The sequence below is a fragment of the Gadus macrocephalus genome, chromosome 16 (assembly GCF_031168955.1).
Source record: "Gadus macrocephalus chromosome 16, ASM3116895v1".
NCBI classification, from domain to species: Eukaryota; Metazoa; Chordata; class Actinopteri; order Gadiformes; family Gadidae; genus Gadus; species Gadus macrocephalus.
Window position 1 is genome coordinate 21,600,908 of NC_082397.1, and position 15,716 is coordinate 21,616,623.

The 15,716-nt window shown below is 42.7% G+C and overlaps 1 protein-coding gene across 3 annotated transcripts in view; it reads left to right on the forward strand.

Annotated features, from left to right (window-relative positions):
• The first annotated feature begins 2,249 nt into the window (after positions 1 to 2,249).
• The window catches only part of LOC132474256 (SPRY domain-containing SOCS box protein 4-like), a 38,723-nt gene continuing 25,256 nt past the window's right edge, over positions 2,250 to 15,716 (forward strand). The window contains exons 1-2 of one of the 3 annotated variants that reach the window (XM_060074837.1): positions 2,255 to 2,582; positions 13,353 to 13,449. The gene's annotated coding sequence lies outside the window, so the exon portion shown is untranslated. Of the gene's footprint in view, positions 2,583 to 13,352; positions 13,450 to 15,716 lie in introns of all 3 variants that reach the window. The other 2 variants (XR_009529630.1, XM_060074838.1) reach the window with 2 other exon arrangements.

Sequence of the window (15,716 nt, forward strand, 5' to 3'; positions counted from 1 at the left end):
GAAAAGTGCGATATAAAAAGCAGTTTATTTACAACTTAACCACAGCTAGAATCTATCTAGTAAAGATGGACCATAGTTAGGAGGACCCTCCTGGTAAAGATGGAAAATATAAAGTGCTAAGGATATAATTTGTAAATATAAAACACGCTCCCCTGAAAACTTTGGGCCTTTTCTGGACCTCAAAATCGGGGCCCCGGCAATGTGCCCTTTGTGCCCATGCACTAATATTGCCTTGCTAAGCAGCATACCCTTAATATCCTTTTAAATTATTTGAGTGAACCGGTTAGATATGCCAAGCCATCCGTCAGGTCTCAGTGAGGGAAATTTGCTATTGCGTGACAACACTACGACAACATTTAGATTTTAGACTGCTCCTGGCAAATTTCTGACTAATCAGGGAACTCTTCCTTGATTGGTTTTGGGAATCTATCTTACCTGTCAAGGTAACATTTTTAGGGTTGTTCATTATCAAGATCTAGCTCTCTTCAGCTCTTTTCCACTCTCTCTCTCTCTCTAACCGTACCTGCATCATCCTGATGTCTATATAGGGGAAACTGCAATGGCAGGAAATGGGACAAAAACAGTGTCGGATATAGCTTGATGAGCTTAAGTTTCCTCACAAATATCAGGGCCAAGATCCGAAAGTGCAAAACTGTAAATGTTCATAGACAAGTCACTGAGGTCACGGATCATACAGTTCCCCTGTTAGCTTGTCTGGTTGCATGTATTTCTGATGAGCTAGACTAAATTGCATTGCCAGCTAAAACCCTGCCCTTCTTTCTTCCATTAGGCCTGCCAGTGAGCCTGCCTACTGTATCCAATCTTCATCACCTGACACTGACCCAAATGTGGTTGTCTGGTGCCTTGGTAAAATACAGGGCAAGCTAATTTACTTGAGCGCTTATACCACAGATAGACAGGATATTGGCCTAGGACCCATTGGCCTAATAGGCATTGTCTTCCCACACTATGAATGCATGACACCCATGCAAGCCAGGTCTAACCTTAATCAGTAATTTGAGACACGTAAAGTGAGCGGTTATCTGGATACTGGTTCTCTCAGGTGACTCACTGGCTGGTTGCTGTCGGAGGCACCAGAGGCACGTTTGAAAGCTCATATTATGCCAGCCCGATTGGCATGAAGGCTTCAAGCTGTCATGAGCGGTAGTGGGCTAAATCTGAAAAGGCTTTTTAAGAATCAAAACAATATTCTGGGCCTCCCCTAAGGGAAGACCGTGTCAATAGCGTATGGACATCACATGCAAGCTTGCACCCACACACCCACACACACACACACACACACACACACACACACACACATGAGTTGAAATCAAGTAACTCTTGAATTGATTGAGTGTGTGTGTTAGTTTGAGTGCTTATGTGAATTTTTGTGTGTGTGTGTGTGTGTGTGTGTGTGTGTGTGTGTGTGTGTGTGTGTGTGTGTGTGTGTGCTAATCCTCCTACACACAGTGGTGCATGAAATACCCATTGGGGAGAAGACATTTAAAGACTGCTCCCACTGCCCTTCTCTCTCTCTCTCTCTCTCTCTCTCTCTCTCTCTCTCTCTCTCTCTCTCTCTCTCTCTCTCTCTCTAACACACACAAATGACCCTCGAAAAGCGTGAGAGGCAAAAGCAGAAAGAGGAAGTTCAGCTGAGCCAAGTTTATACAAAGTCCTCTGCATCCCTTTGTCATTAGAGAAGTCGCCTATCCACACTGCAGGCCTTTCATGAGAACTGATTAATGCCTGCCGGCGTCACAATCTGTGTTTACACATTAAATATTGCACCCCTATACTGATATATGTATCTTGATCAATATAGGGGTATGGAAGAATCTGGTTTTGGCTTTGGCTCAAATGTGAATTCAAAGCATATGGAGATAGCTATGAAACGAGAGAATGAGAGCATTTCTCGGTTAGAGAAAGAATACATAAGGTGTGTGATATAACAAAAAATGTAGATATGATAATGAAAAGAAGATTTGAAAGATTTGAGATTTTGAGAAAATTGCTGCATCGGTCAGGAGAATCAAACTCCCTTTCAGCCCAGCTGAGCGTTGCTAAAGTCCAGTCAATGTAAAGAAGTCTGCAGTGAAGTAGCCTTCTACCACAATGCAAAGACAATGCAAATGCTTGGGCTGTAAAGGCATCACTATCATGCTAATGAAACCCACTTCGCCCAAGGGGCCAAAGGGAGGGATGGCAGTCCTTAAAGTCATTCAGTGGCCTCCTCCTCACCTATTCCCAATGATCCCATCCCTCTGACGGCGCAGCCAATCAGCGCGTGTCAGCCACACATGAATGGGAAGTCCCACAGAAAAGGGCTCGAGGAACAAAGAAGCTGCCGGTTTGCGGAGTCGGTTTGTATCCATAAATTGAACTCGTTTTGACTACAATAATTCCTCCCTGAGCACCGTTTTCCGTGCGAACCACGACGAATCGGACATTTCAACCGACACCCAAGGAAAACTCCAACAGTTTTTCGTTGCCCGAGAAAGAGGAAACTTCGTGCGTCGCGACTCGCGAGGAGAAAACCGGAGGCGAGGCTTCCTCGTTTTCACCTTTTTCTTTTATCCGACAACGTGAGTAAAAAGGTTACATTTACTGACTTGATTCGGGATATCTTAAGATAAAACAAGGCGATTGAATTCCTATTCTAACCGATGGGACGTGTTCGGCATGTAAATACAGGCTAATAACCAACTTTTCTAACCAACTCTCGGCATGTGCCGTTTAAGGTAACGATGGTTCATTTGTTCTAACACCACTGGTGTGTGTGTGTGTGTGTGTGTGTGTGTGTGTGTGTGTGTGTGTGTGTGTGTGTGTGTGTGTGTGTGTGTGTGTGTGTGTGTGTGTGTGTGTGTGTGTGTGTGTGTGTGTGTGTGTGTGTTAGACAACCAAGGTGGGCAAACATACAGGTGCGCAAACATGGGCTGATGTCTGGCCACCCCACCCGGAGTTGTCTGGCGTCCAGGTCTGATCTTTCGTCAATGTTGGTCAGTCTAGGGGCAAAATCGTTATATTTTGTGTAACAAAACAAATAACGCATCTTGTCTCATATTCTTCCAACATCAGAATGTGGGACGGCAATTAGGAGAGCCAATGGCAGCAGATGAGGACCCTATTTCACCAGATGCCCTTAATTAGTTATTACAATGTCCGGTGTAGGCACAGTATGTCGTATCAATTTCTGCACTACGTATGTACCTCAATGAAATCAAAACTCCCAGATACAGCCAGTAGTCCACGACTGTTGTTCTCTAATGCCGATGGGGCCATCATAGAGCTCTCTTCCCAACATAATCTCCCAACTACTACAACCAGCATCTGGGAGATAACCTTGTGACCTCTGTCATCAGGTGGCCTATGCTCCTCCCCCTCTGTTGCCACCTGGGTGTGTGTGTCATGGTGCTTGTGTGGCCCTGGGCAAACAACAATCAGTTCACAACAACAGTGGATGCGAAACAGGGCTGTCCTCTGCACACATCTCCAAATATGTGTACGCTTGAGGTGAAACCCTATGGTAGCAGTTCAGTAGGGGCCACATGTCTTAACATGACTCCAGAAAACGAAAGATGCCCAGAGTTTTGACTCCCTAAAACTTTCTCCTGCCCGTTTTGAGTTCTCGATTTGAGCTTGTAATAAGAATCTGAACCATGGAAGAACTTTCGCTCACTTCCGTGTCACCAAGGCCTTTCTCAAGAGCTGTGGAATGATCATCTTATCAATAATATTTGTATTTTCTTCATCTTAAATGACTTTCACAAATTTCACATGTCATTGAAAATCTATACGAAACCAGGACTGCTTGAACATGTTTTATTCATTTTTGTTGCCGGCGACCTTGACCTTGACATGTGTAATCTCCATCAAGGAGACCGCTTAACACTTTCTTCTTGTGAATGTTGTCCCAACAGTCTTTTTCGAGTCCTTGCTGGGGTTAAAGCATGTGGGACCATTTCTCCTGCTTTGGTCTATATTCAGGAGCATATTCCAGGCTGTGAAAGGCCTAGGATCCACAGGGAGGGATCCTGTGTCTCCCAGCAGGCACCTGCCCTAGGCAACCAAGAGAGTTTGATGCGTTTCAGTTTTTCCCTCGCCAACATGAACGTGCTTTGGTTACATTGTGCTGTTTTATAACTGGCATATGCCCACCCTTTTAATCCTGAAGCACAGTTCTTTTTTAATACCCCATACACATGAGTCTTTGAAAGGGCTTATTGGAGGTTTATTTTATTCTGTTCTTGCCACCAACTTGTAGTCCTGCTTGGCCAGCTTCTATTAACAACTGGTGTGATATTGCATCCAGATAACACGCAAGGTGCAGAAGCGGTGAGCTGGCATTAGAAGTTAGTTTCCACCCACAGAGATTACTGCTACTTAATATTATCACAGTCAACAAAAAGTGCCACTTAAAACGGTCTGAAGCCCTCTTGGGTCATTTTCAGTTTGTTCTTTAATCTTCAATCACTGTGAAGAATCAACTTATATTACGGTTGTTGCAAACATGATTGCTTTCGTTCCATTTGTTCATGTTAATATATAACTTACTATATATTCGTTGATGCAGTTGTACGGCGACTTAATTTGTCTTTGATAGACTACACCCGCAAGTGTATGCCGGGTCCAGGTCCTTCTAGCAGAATGTTTATTATATCATAATCTGAACTGAATACTTGTCTTTTTAATGCAACACATATAAGGTGCCTATTTCTCATGCTGTCACATAATGATTGGCTGAGCCGATGATCCAGATTTCCCTCCCTTCCCTCCCTCTTAATGTCTCAAGGCAATCACAGTGCAGGCAGTCACACAAGATCTCACTTGAGCGCCCGGAAAAACTGGAACCCAGTGATCCACACGAACGCAGAACAGTGCATTGTGTCAACGGGAATGCATGCTTGCTGAATTCCCTTTGAAGGAGAGGCTCCAGCCCAAGAGGAAATCCTGTGTGTTGCGGTGCTCATTACCATGGCATCAACTGTCACCAGAATTTCTTGGGAGATTTAGGATGATGGGGGAGTTCCTCCCCGTTCACTACCGCCTGTGTCAAGCAGCAATCATACCATCGCCAACGTACAATGTGTGACACATAAGTGCATGATGATGCTGCTTGTGCTTCCCTCGCTCTTCATATTTTCTCTCGCCCACGTCTGGCACTGTCGTTGTCTTTTCTTTCAGTCTCACTCATCAGTAGCCATTTATCTAGCATCGCCGTAAGGATTTGGCTAAAGTTGGAGACAAGTGAGTAATGAAAAAAAAAAGTGCAGCAACACAATGAAGAACAGAAAACAGGGCTCTAGTCTAATGTCGTCTTTCTGTTTCATATTTGTGAACAAAACGGGCCACCTTACCATTGAATACATTCGCTCATGCACACGTTCTCGATCCCTCCCGCTGCTGTGTTTGTCGGCCAGCCTTAAGACTTTACTTAGCAGGAGTTGTACATAGAGAAGTTGGTGCACTCCCTCCTACACACTCCTCACCCGGTCATTCCCCACCCCTCCCTGATGCCAAACAGGCACACACAAACCAAAACACGCCCACCGAGGCTGTTCGGCAGTGGAGCGCTGTAGCAAGTGTGCGAGTGGTGCTGAGTCCGGACAATGTGTTAAGGTTGTGAAATCCCATTAAGGGCTCTTTCTGACAGAGCGGGGCTATGCCCGGAAGTCAGTGGACGAGCAGGCTGTTTTTGTGGGAAGGCCAACGCTGCCCTTGTGGTTCACAACGTATTGGATTCAAACAACTTGAGAGGTAAAAGAAGTAGCACTCCCCTTAATGCGGCCCTCCCATGTCCGCTTGCTCTTTGACGATTTGTTCAGGGGCTGGGCGATGCTATGGCTTTTATTGTAAACACTGATGGAGTAAATTGTGCTCCATCAGGTTTTTCTTTTCTTTAACGCCAACTCATGTTTTTGTTCCACCACTTAATAGGTATCTGGATTTTGAGAACTTGTCAGAACGTGTACAAATTCAGGGTGTGGAATCAACTCCTGGTTCACCTCAATAGGGCACGGTGGTGCCGAACCTCATTGTTACGTCTTCAACTAGTAATGGCCTAGAAGTATTTTCACAAACATTTAACAACCCTTTCATCTGCTTTATGTGTCGTTACAGTTAGTGTTGTGAGTGTTAAATTACATATAATATAATGAGTGTTTGAGGCAGCTAAACTTATCTGCTGTTAGCGGCTGAATTTGCTGAGGCAAACCTTGGAATAGAGGTCAAAATAGACGTGGTCCTGCAACCATCCGCATCTTTAAGCTAATTACTTTCTTGTCGTTTTGGTTGTATTTTCATAGTGCTCGTAGATTCCCAAAATTGGAAGTTATATTTCGATGACTGGATGGTGTTCTACCCATTCACACTATGTTCAAATTAAATTGCTTGTTCTCTAGGGCCAACACGCACAATATAATTTGTTCAATGTCATTTGGATTTACTGCTGTGTGGGTGGGTGTGGTCTAAACTTCATTGGTTCTACATCAGTTGCCTGAGTATTGATTGGGCTCGATTCCAATCTTGCTCCATTAAAGAGGGTTCCTAATGTGCTTTGCAAGCCTCTCTCTCCACATTCCCCTTTCTATCCTGCAGCCATGGCTTTGTGGTATTTATTTTAAACAGAATAGTTAACTGAATACATATGCCTTAGCTGTCTCACGGTGCGATGGAGTGATGCATGAGGAGTGACGCAAGCATATGTGTGTCAATTCTTTGCGTCGTCTGCAGATGAGGGGGAGGTGGGGAGTAGTGCTGCACGATTAATCGAATCGCAATCGTGATATCAGCCTTTGCGATTGTATAACCGCAGAAGGCTGCCATTTAATTAAAAATAAATAACTAAATAATTGTATAGTATTCTCTTATTTAGTTTATTTAGTTGTACTATTGAGAAAACCTAACAAGTTTGCACAGCAGAAATGACTTTATATTGAAAATAATATATATTTATCTAATTTTGTAAAATATTTTTATTTTGACCGGTACTGTACACATTTTTTAGTTTTTGTATTTTTTTATGCTAGTTAAGTTTGTATGAGTTGAGAATAAAATTATCGGTAATCTGTATGCATTTTCCTTGATAACCAAGCAAGTTTACTCATGACACCATTTGTTTATTATATCGCAATCGCAATATTGTCCACAATTATCGCAATATGATTTTTTCACCAAATCGTGCGGCACTAGTGGAGCGGGAGACAGACTAAGTAAAGGCACCTTCCCCCCACACAACACACTATACATCTGCATGCAAGGTGCTCCCTGTATATTGTTCAGCATTGGGCTGCCGTCTGCTTTCAGATGGTAATGGTTCTTCTGATATTGTAAATGGGCAATATTCTACTACTCATCTTTCATGGCCATGTCATGTTTGACACACACATCAGAGTAGTGAGACCTAGGAGGTGTCTTCTATCCCTATAGTGAGAGATATCACCTGGTTCAACCACCTGCTATTGCTGTTTGGTTTTAGTACTTGGGTACTCTGTAAAGTGTCTTTGTGCAGAGGAGCCCAGTAGTGTTTTATATGGTCGCGTGTTGCCGTGCCCTTCACTTTGCTGTCCCCATAATTGCGATGCCAGAGGCTGCTAGATGCAAACCAACCACTGGTTTCTGCATTGAAATGCATTGAAATGGGACACTAAAAACGATTGAGGGGGATAAGCTCTGGTTGTAGAGGATAAGTGGGACACAGGGACTGAGTGGCTGGGAAGGAGGGCTATTGTGATCAATAACAGAGAGGGGGCAGATGATAGTGCAGCAGCAGGCTGAGATTGGAATTTCCCTCTTAAGTCCCACTCATCCGGCTGCGTCGTTAATTGAGGGTTTCTTAAAATGGCCTGTAACCTAAACCTTTTACGAAATTGCCATTTACTTGAGTTGTTTTACTGATGACACTGACCGTGTCTGTCAGGCTCTGCAGGTTGCCTCCCCCCTTCCCTATTGTATGGCTGAAGGATACATACGTAAAACTAGGATGATATGTACGGTAGTGCCCATTTTATTCATTTATTGTGGGCCCTATAAAGTCAAGTTAGCATTTTCATACCGCTTCGTTTCTCCTAATTAGTGTGGTCGTTCATCAATATTTAAGTTGTGCAGACCTAGTCTATTGGTTTGCTATTTTTGTCCCAACATCGGGCCTAGAAGTATGCGTTTAGTCAAATCTGAATAAAGCAAATTCAAATATGTTTTTGAATGAGTTTCTGAAAGTGTTTTAAGATGGGACATGTGTAATTGTAATTTGTAAGCCCATGTTGCATTTATAACCAAAAAAAAAACATTTTAAATGTTGATGCATGATTGTGGACTATATGGAGGTAATCCAATTCCAGGTCTTCTGGAAATGCTTTTGGTCGCGGTGTCATAATTCAGCTTAATATTTAATATGTTGTTGCTTAAGGCACACTCATTAACGAGAAAATGTCAAAGGTTGCTGACCCCTGGTATAGGTGATGGCCTATTTTTTATCTTCTAGCTGGAAGGGTGTAGTATTTGTGTGGTCAGGTGGCCACGGCTCATCTATGATGTAACGCACAGCCGGCCACAGGAAGTTTTCAGAGATAGTTATGCACTAGTGCAGTGTTACTCATTGCGCGGCTCGTGAGCCGCATGTGGCTCGCCAAGTCTCTATTTGCAGCTCGCATGGCAGTAAAAATATACAGTGATATGATCATGCAGTGAATACAGATTTAAAAAAGAAGAGCAAAACAAGCAGATATATAACATAAAACTGGTTACAAAACAAATGTGGCTGCTCTCTTATCAACAATTAATCAAAAAATAAATCATCAGCGGCATTACAAGGTGAAAATATAGCCTAGACAAGAAAATATATTTAAACTTGCTCGGCCCTATGATGACTGACAATGGGGTTGCCAGATTGGCGGTTTTCCTGCATAACGAAAGAATGTGCTCTTGGATGGGTTGGGCTACTGTGGGGATTTTTTATTTTTTACAAATATTTTAATAAAAAGTAATAACTTATTCTTCAATAGCTTTCATGTTATGTGGCCCAGTGTCTCCACATTATTCCAGAAAATAGTACACAGTCACACAAGTCTTAATTTTCCTCTCAAAGTGCACCAGATTGATGCATTCTAGGTTAAAGGTACCATAATTTCTTCCGGGGGAGCATGTTCCCGGACCCCCCTAAGGACTGGGTTCCCTCGACAGTTTCACAAAATTATGTGGGAAACACTGCTTCAGGGATGACATATTAATAAGCAGGCATACTTATGTATGACTGGATTTATAGGTTTTGATACTTTGCGGTAAATATGTCTCTCCTGCTGACTTTGTCCTGTCAGTGCGGCTCTCCTGAGAAAATAGTGAATACCACTGCACTAGTGGAACATAATTGTATGAAGAAAGTGCTTTTATTGAAGCTGTTTAGGAAGGAGTAGACGAGGCTGGACAAGGTTGAGGTCGCCGAGCTGTGTTGTATTTTAGCTGCGGTAGTGTCTGCTAATTATAGAGTAAAGTGAACCTGTGTGTGTGTGTGTGTGTGTGTGTGTGTGTGTGTGTGTGTGTGTGTGTGTGTGTGTGTGTGTGTGTGTGTGTGTGTGTGTGTGTGTGTGTGTGTGTGTGTGTGTGTGTGTGTGTGTGTGTGTGTGTGTGTGTGTGTGTGTGTGTGTGTGTGTGTGTGTCCGCCCGCCCGCCCGCCCGCCCGCCCGCCCGCCCGCCCGCCCGCCCTAGTGGCATTTGATTTCACAGCTTTGTTGCATGCTGGCCCGACCGGCCTACCTCTGCTGCATGATCTTCATTCACACTAGCCGGTTTCCCGCCACATGATCGCAACTCTAATTTACCTTAATCTAGGGCCATATAACTGGGTTCTTTGTCTTGGTTGATGTTCAGATGTAGCTGGCAGTTGGCCCAACCCTCTGAGTTCAGGGATTTTTTCAGTTCAACTGACTAATTTATCTTGCTGCAGAGCAAGACAGTTCTGTTGCTATAACAGAAGCGCAGTGCTGTAATAAAATACAATTCAGCATTTTTAGAAGGCAGTCAACTGGTTGAGCAAAGCGACCAATAAAATATCAAATTTACAATACGATGGTGCTAATGTACTTGCTTTCTTTTTTTACACACAAGGCCCTAGCTTGACATGATGTGATTTAGCTGGCTAGGTGAACTGGCACCATTTGCTTGGGTAACAAGTCATCCAAATAAGCCTTGTGTCTTTTGGGGCATGCATTGGCCTACATCCAGCAGGATTCAGCAATTTTTCAACTTATTTATTTAATGTCGCTTTCTCACTCTGATAATCGGCAGCTACTTTGAGTTAGCTGGAAATATGAAAGGTACAAAGGAAATATGAAAAATAATGGCCTTCTTAGCCATTTCATTTTGTAACGTAACGACTTGCAACTCGTACGTTCCTCAGTTTAGAGCAGTGTGGGAAGAGGTTAAAGTGAACAAACTTAGTTTCTTGTTGACTGCATTTGTGAATTCAGAAGCAATGTATACTATGTAGACCAAGCAACCTGTCCATGTGTGTGTGTTGTTGAGGGGATCATGGTGACGTAAGGCTTCAGCAATGTTTTTCTGTTTATTAACGTGGCCTCCCGCCCTCTAGTCAGCTGTCTGACACCATGTCTGGAGTGCCATGTGTGCAATTGTTACATTGTATTTCCGTTGCCCCATTTGCCCTTTCTACTGGAGCTGCATACAGAATTAATAGATGGGAAGGGGAGCGACACCAAGGGCTCTGGCTATACTTTAGTAACACAAGTAATGATCCCGGGTAGTCCTACTCGGCCAGGTCTAATGGAGATCTGACTCTAATGGTCCAAAGGATGTAGAGATTGGGAGGTATAAGTTGTATTGGGGAGAGACAGTGCAAACCGCATTCTACAGCTGATAAAATACACAGCTGATGCTTTTATCCAAAATGACTTACAATAAGTAAGTCCCCTTCAGACATTCATTTCAGTCAGTTAAGTCAATCAGTTAAGACGACAAATCATTTGAATCTACACCATTTCAGGATGTGAAAGACTTGCTTACTTGCCACCAGCTTTCCTCACTTTTCCTAGATTAAGAGTATATCAATTCTCCTTCTCTCTGTGACATCTCTGGGTACGATCATTCTTTTGGAATCGACATGGAGAATGACGATGGTAAGGAGGGGAACATCATGGCCATATTTTACAAATGCCAAATATTTGCAAATACCTGTCATTTCTTTTATAAAGACAATGGCAGCCCGATGGCGCTTAATTTTAGTACAAACGCACCTCTTTATTTTTATTAAATGTTTTTAAGCATGTGGGGGCCTTTAATGAAATCACGACCATCAGCAATAAAATGAGCAGGGAGGACACCAAGATGCAAACTGGAGTTTTACAGATCAAACTCTGGTTTTGAAAGTTTGGTGCACACCATCACGAACACCGCAGCTGAGGTCTGCTTTGAAGGGCTCTCTTCGATAAATTCTTTGACCAGTCAAGGGCCAAGCGGCATGGCGCCCTCCGGGCATCATTTAGTTAAGGTGACCCTCTCCGCCAATCAGTAATGCGACCACTGACCTGAGGCAAAGGCAAACATGTACACCACACACTGACATGCACACAGCCTGAGAAATGTCATATCTCCACACTAAATGGCTGTAATTCCCAAGGCTCACCGGAGAACAATATAAATAGCTGTTAAGGTCATATCTGGGTTTGCTTTATTTTTATCCACACGGCTTACGGCGCCTTCTTATTAACACAGCTCTGAAAAAGTACCAATCTGTACAAATTCAAACTAATTGTCATCTGTATGCTTTGCTACCACTGGGGCATTGAGTGATCCAAACAGAACAGAACAGAATTACATTTATTATTGGTTTGGCTGGTCACATTTGCTTATCCATCATGATGTGTACTGGATATGCTGATGGCAGTGCTTTAGCTCTCTGCAGCTCTTTTTGAAGGGAACATTCCCCCTAACAATATTCTATTCTAAAATCGGTATATTGTTCTTCCTCCAACTATTCCAAGTATTCTATGTCTCATTAATGAAATGCCAAAAATGTACAATTCCTCATTCTCAGCCTCCTAGATGGCTATTTTTTTCTGTTGAGCTGACCCAGCCCTCTGCTTACTGAGTTCTGACACCAAGCAGCCAAACTGCATTCCCCTGCTACTGATTGGTTCTTTATAGCTGTTGAGGCCTAAGCGAGAGTTCCTGCTGGTGCGTCATGATGCTCAGTGTTGACTTCATGGGCGTGGCACAGAGTTCTGGTTCGTCAACATCTGGATACACAGCATGTGGTTGAAGTCCTCGAAGTCTTCTATCAAGGAAAGGTGAAATCTTTGTCTACTGGCCTTGTGGTGGCTCACTTAGGAGCCCCTTTGTAAAGCTCATTCATTCAGATAGCTATCCTACAGTGAGCCAGAAGATGTTTCAGAGGGGTAGGAGTACAAAATAACATACATTTCCCTCCATTGGCACATTTCTGTTATGGCTTTGGATCATTACTTTAAACTCGAATAGACTAGCAATGAATTATGACCTATAACAAGACATGTTTTGAGACTGTATTGATATGGAAACCATCATAATTGTATGCAACCAAGGTATATTATTCTTTCAGAAGATAACCCAACTCTGTTTTGAAGCGTCTGAAGAGGGACTGGAATATTTTATTACATTGGTACATTTGTCAATATGTTCTGCTGTCATGACCACATCTATGGCTTTTGTTGCAGAGAAATCCCCAGCATGCTAATCTTTCCATGTCCCTCATTGCTTGTTAATCAATCAACAACTCCCTTCATCACCCCTCTTTAGTTAACCCAAAGTAACCAATTTTTGTTTACCATGTTCTTGTAAACGTGTCTCTTCCCATGGTTCTTTCAGGGTTTCAAAGTTTGTATTTCTACCAAGCTTTGAATAAACACTGTGTCTGCACTTATACCCCACCCATAGGGTTTGTTCTTACAGCTGCTGTAATGAACAAATCCCCCCTCAGGGATTAATACAGTATTGAACATTTGTTGTGCGTTTTCAAAAAGCCACAACCAGACTGGGGCGTAGACCAAAAAGATGCACTCTTTTCCTAGACATTTTTTAAAGTTGCTTAGGGTGTGTGTGTGTCCTTATACAAAGTTTTCACAATGGTGCGTCTTTGTTATCTTAATTTTTGCAGAAATGGCTGTAGAGGAAGAGGTTTTATTTTGTGTTGAACTTTTGTGGTGATATTCATTATGCTCGATACAGCTCATTAAAGTGTTCCACCACATTGCAAATATGGTGGAAGTGCATAGTAATTTCAATATATCTTCCATGCTGCTTATACATCTTTTTTTAACATTGACCTATTGACCTTTACCTTATATTTTTCTATTTCCTCTCCACAGAAAGTGCGCAGACTGTTCACCCTGTACAACCTTTTGCCCCGTGGATTTGGCAGCGATGTGGATTTCTCTGTACACTGGCTTTCAAATGGAATAACAGGTTAGCTCCCAGTCTTCCTGTTAACCCGGCCCATTCACTATTCATTTCAGACTTCAACACTGCCGCCATTGTCTTGTCTTACTTATTATTTGAATGACATTTGTATGGCAGATCACACAGCTTTGTAACCCAGTAGGGACTACAAGAGGAGTAGGATTGTACTGGTCTGCTTTTTCATCCTCACAAATGACTAATTTAAAATGATAATGCTAGAATGGGGAAACACTTAGATAGTTGGGGACTTGCTGACGTCATCAGGAGGCCTTGTTCGACGATTGTAAAAACTCAGGTTCTGGACGAAACGTGAGCTTATTCGTTTGGCCTTGCCTGCAGGTACAGGAAAATAGATACACGGGTTGCTGCTGAATATTTAAACAAGGCTCAAAGCCCAATATGAGCCTGTGGGCTTGCAGAGACCCGGTTGGGATTTCATACAACGGGTCACTCATTTTTTTTACGAACCCTGTCGTAAGATATGGAAATCTGATGCGTTGCTCGGTAGTTGTGAAAGAATGAAGAGGATATTGAGGGTAACGACCAACTGCCACAGTGTGCAAAGCAGGCGTACGAACATTTTACATTAATATCTGCTCTCTTCACTTCCTGTTGCAAAACGGTTATCTGTGTGGTACTTTTGTGAAGTCCTAGAATTGCAATAGAATGAACGGTAGGGGACTTAATTTAAACGTATTTATTTTTGATTGCCCATAGCAACTCTGATTGACTTGCTAGGCCGTTACCCGTGGTTTACCTTGCAGAAACGTCCTCTGATCCATGTAAGGTAGCCCCAGAGAGCCCTGTTGCATTTCCATTCGACCTACTCAGCTAAAATATTACAGCGTTATATTACCGTGTTGCTGACTGGAGTATGGAAGCCATGCGAACACAGACATTCTCTCCATGCAAGAAAAAAGTTAGTTCCTTTGTCAAGGAGGTGAGGTTTCCCTTTCGTATTTGTAGTATCCAGTGTATCCTGTCCAAGTATAAAAAAAATCAATGCATGGGTACTTCAGTGACCAAAATGAAGACAGACCTTACTCTGCTTTTGTATGAAGGCTTGAATGGTCTCTGTCTTTATAATGGTTCTTATTGTTATACTCAGTGTAATCACTTCAGTGTGCAATGTGGCCACTGCTGTCATGGAATGAAAGGGTGAGAGTTCTGTTGCATTCTTATAAGAACGCGACGCAGATGTGAGTCAGATCAGAACTAGTCGACTCAATCGCCTGCCAATATTCCATACTCCCTTAAATTCAACAGGGAGACACTTGGTGACTAGGCCTACCAGATGCCGTGAGGAGGATATAAAATCATACACCATGAACGCAAGCACACTGGAATTTGCATTGGATGTTTAACTAATCCCACATCACTTTATCTGCCATAGTTGTTTACCACCAGCACTGGGACAAGACTCAGTCTGTCATTGCATTACAAATAGTGGCAGTCACGGTTCGGTTCATACCTCGGTTCAGACAACACGATTCGGTACAATGAAGGGAAAAGAAAAAGCAAGGCAATTCTTTTTATTTTGAATGTCTCAGGTTGTACCAACTAGTGTCATACAGTCTCTCCCCTGAGCTAGCTGCAACAGCCTGAAATGTGTAATCTAAGATGTAAACAATAAGTACCCCCCATCATCTCCAGACTCCAGCCATAACTTGTACAAAACACAATTTAAAACTGAAAATGCACCCTGTCTTACTTATGAAAGTGCAAAGTACACAGAATTAAAATGGAGCATTTTCACTTAGGGCTGGGTATCGTGGCCAATTTCCTAAATCGATTCAATTTCGATTCATAAGGTTCTGAATCGATTAATCACGATTCGATTAGATTCGATCTGCTCTTAAATAATGAATAATCTGATATTAAACTACAGGTTTTAAGTTCAAACTTGTAAATTGGACTGTTTAAACTTGAGCTGTAAACAAAACTGTATCAAGTCTCAAAAGTGCAATTTTCAAATTAGAAAGGAAGTGAAAGTGTACCATACATTCCAAGTGTACCATACATTCCATCCATCCATTTTCTTCAATAAACAAAGCTTTCGCCGTTGTCCAGAAATACCTCGCGGATAATGTGTTTGTTATTATCCCCCTGTCGCACAGAAGTGCGATTTTGTCGACCAATCAATGGATGGCGTGTGTAGCTCGAACTTGCCGGCACCCTTTCAGGCATCTCGGTACACCAACGGAGGAGTACTGCGAGATGAGTACGGCTCAATACGGCTCAGTTCAGATCACACCCACTTTTGGCGGAGGAAA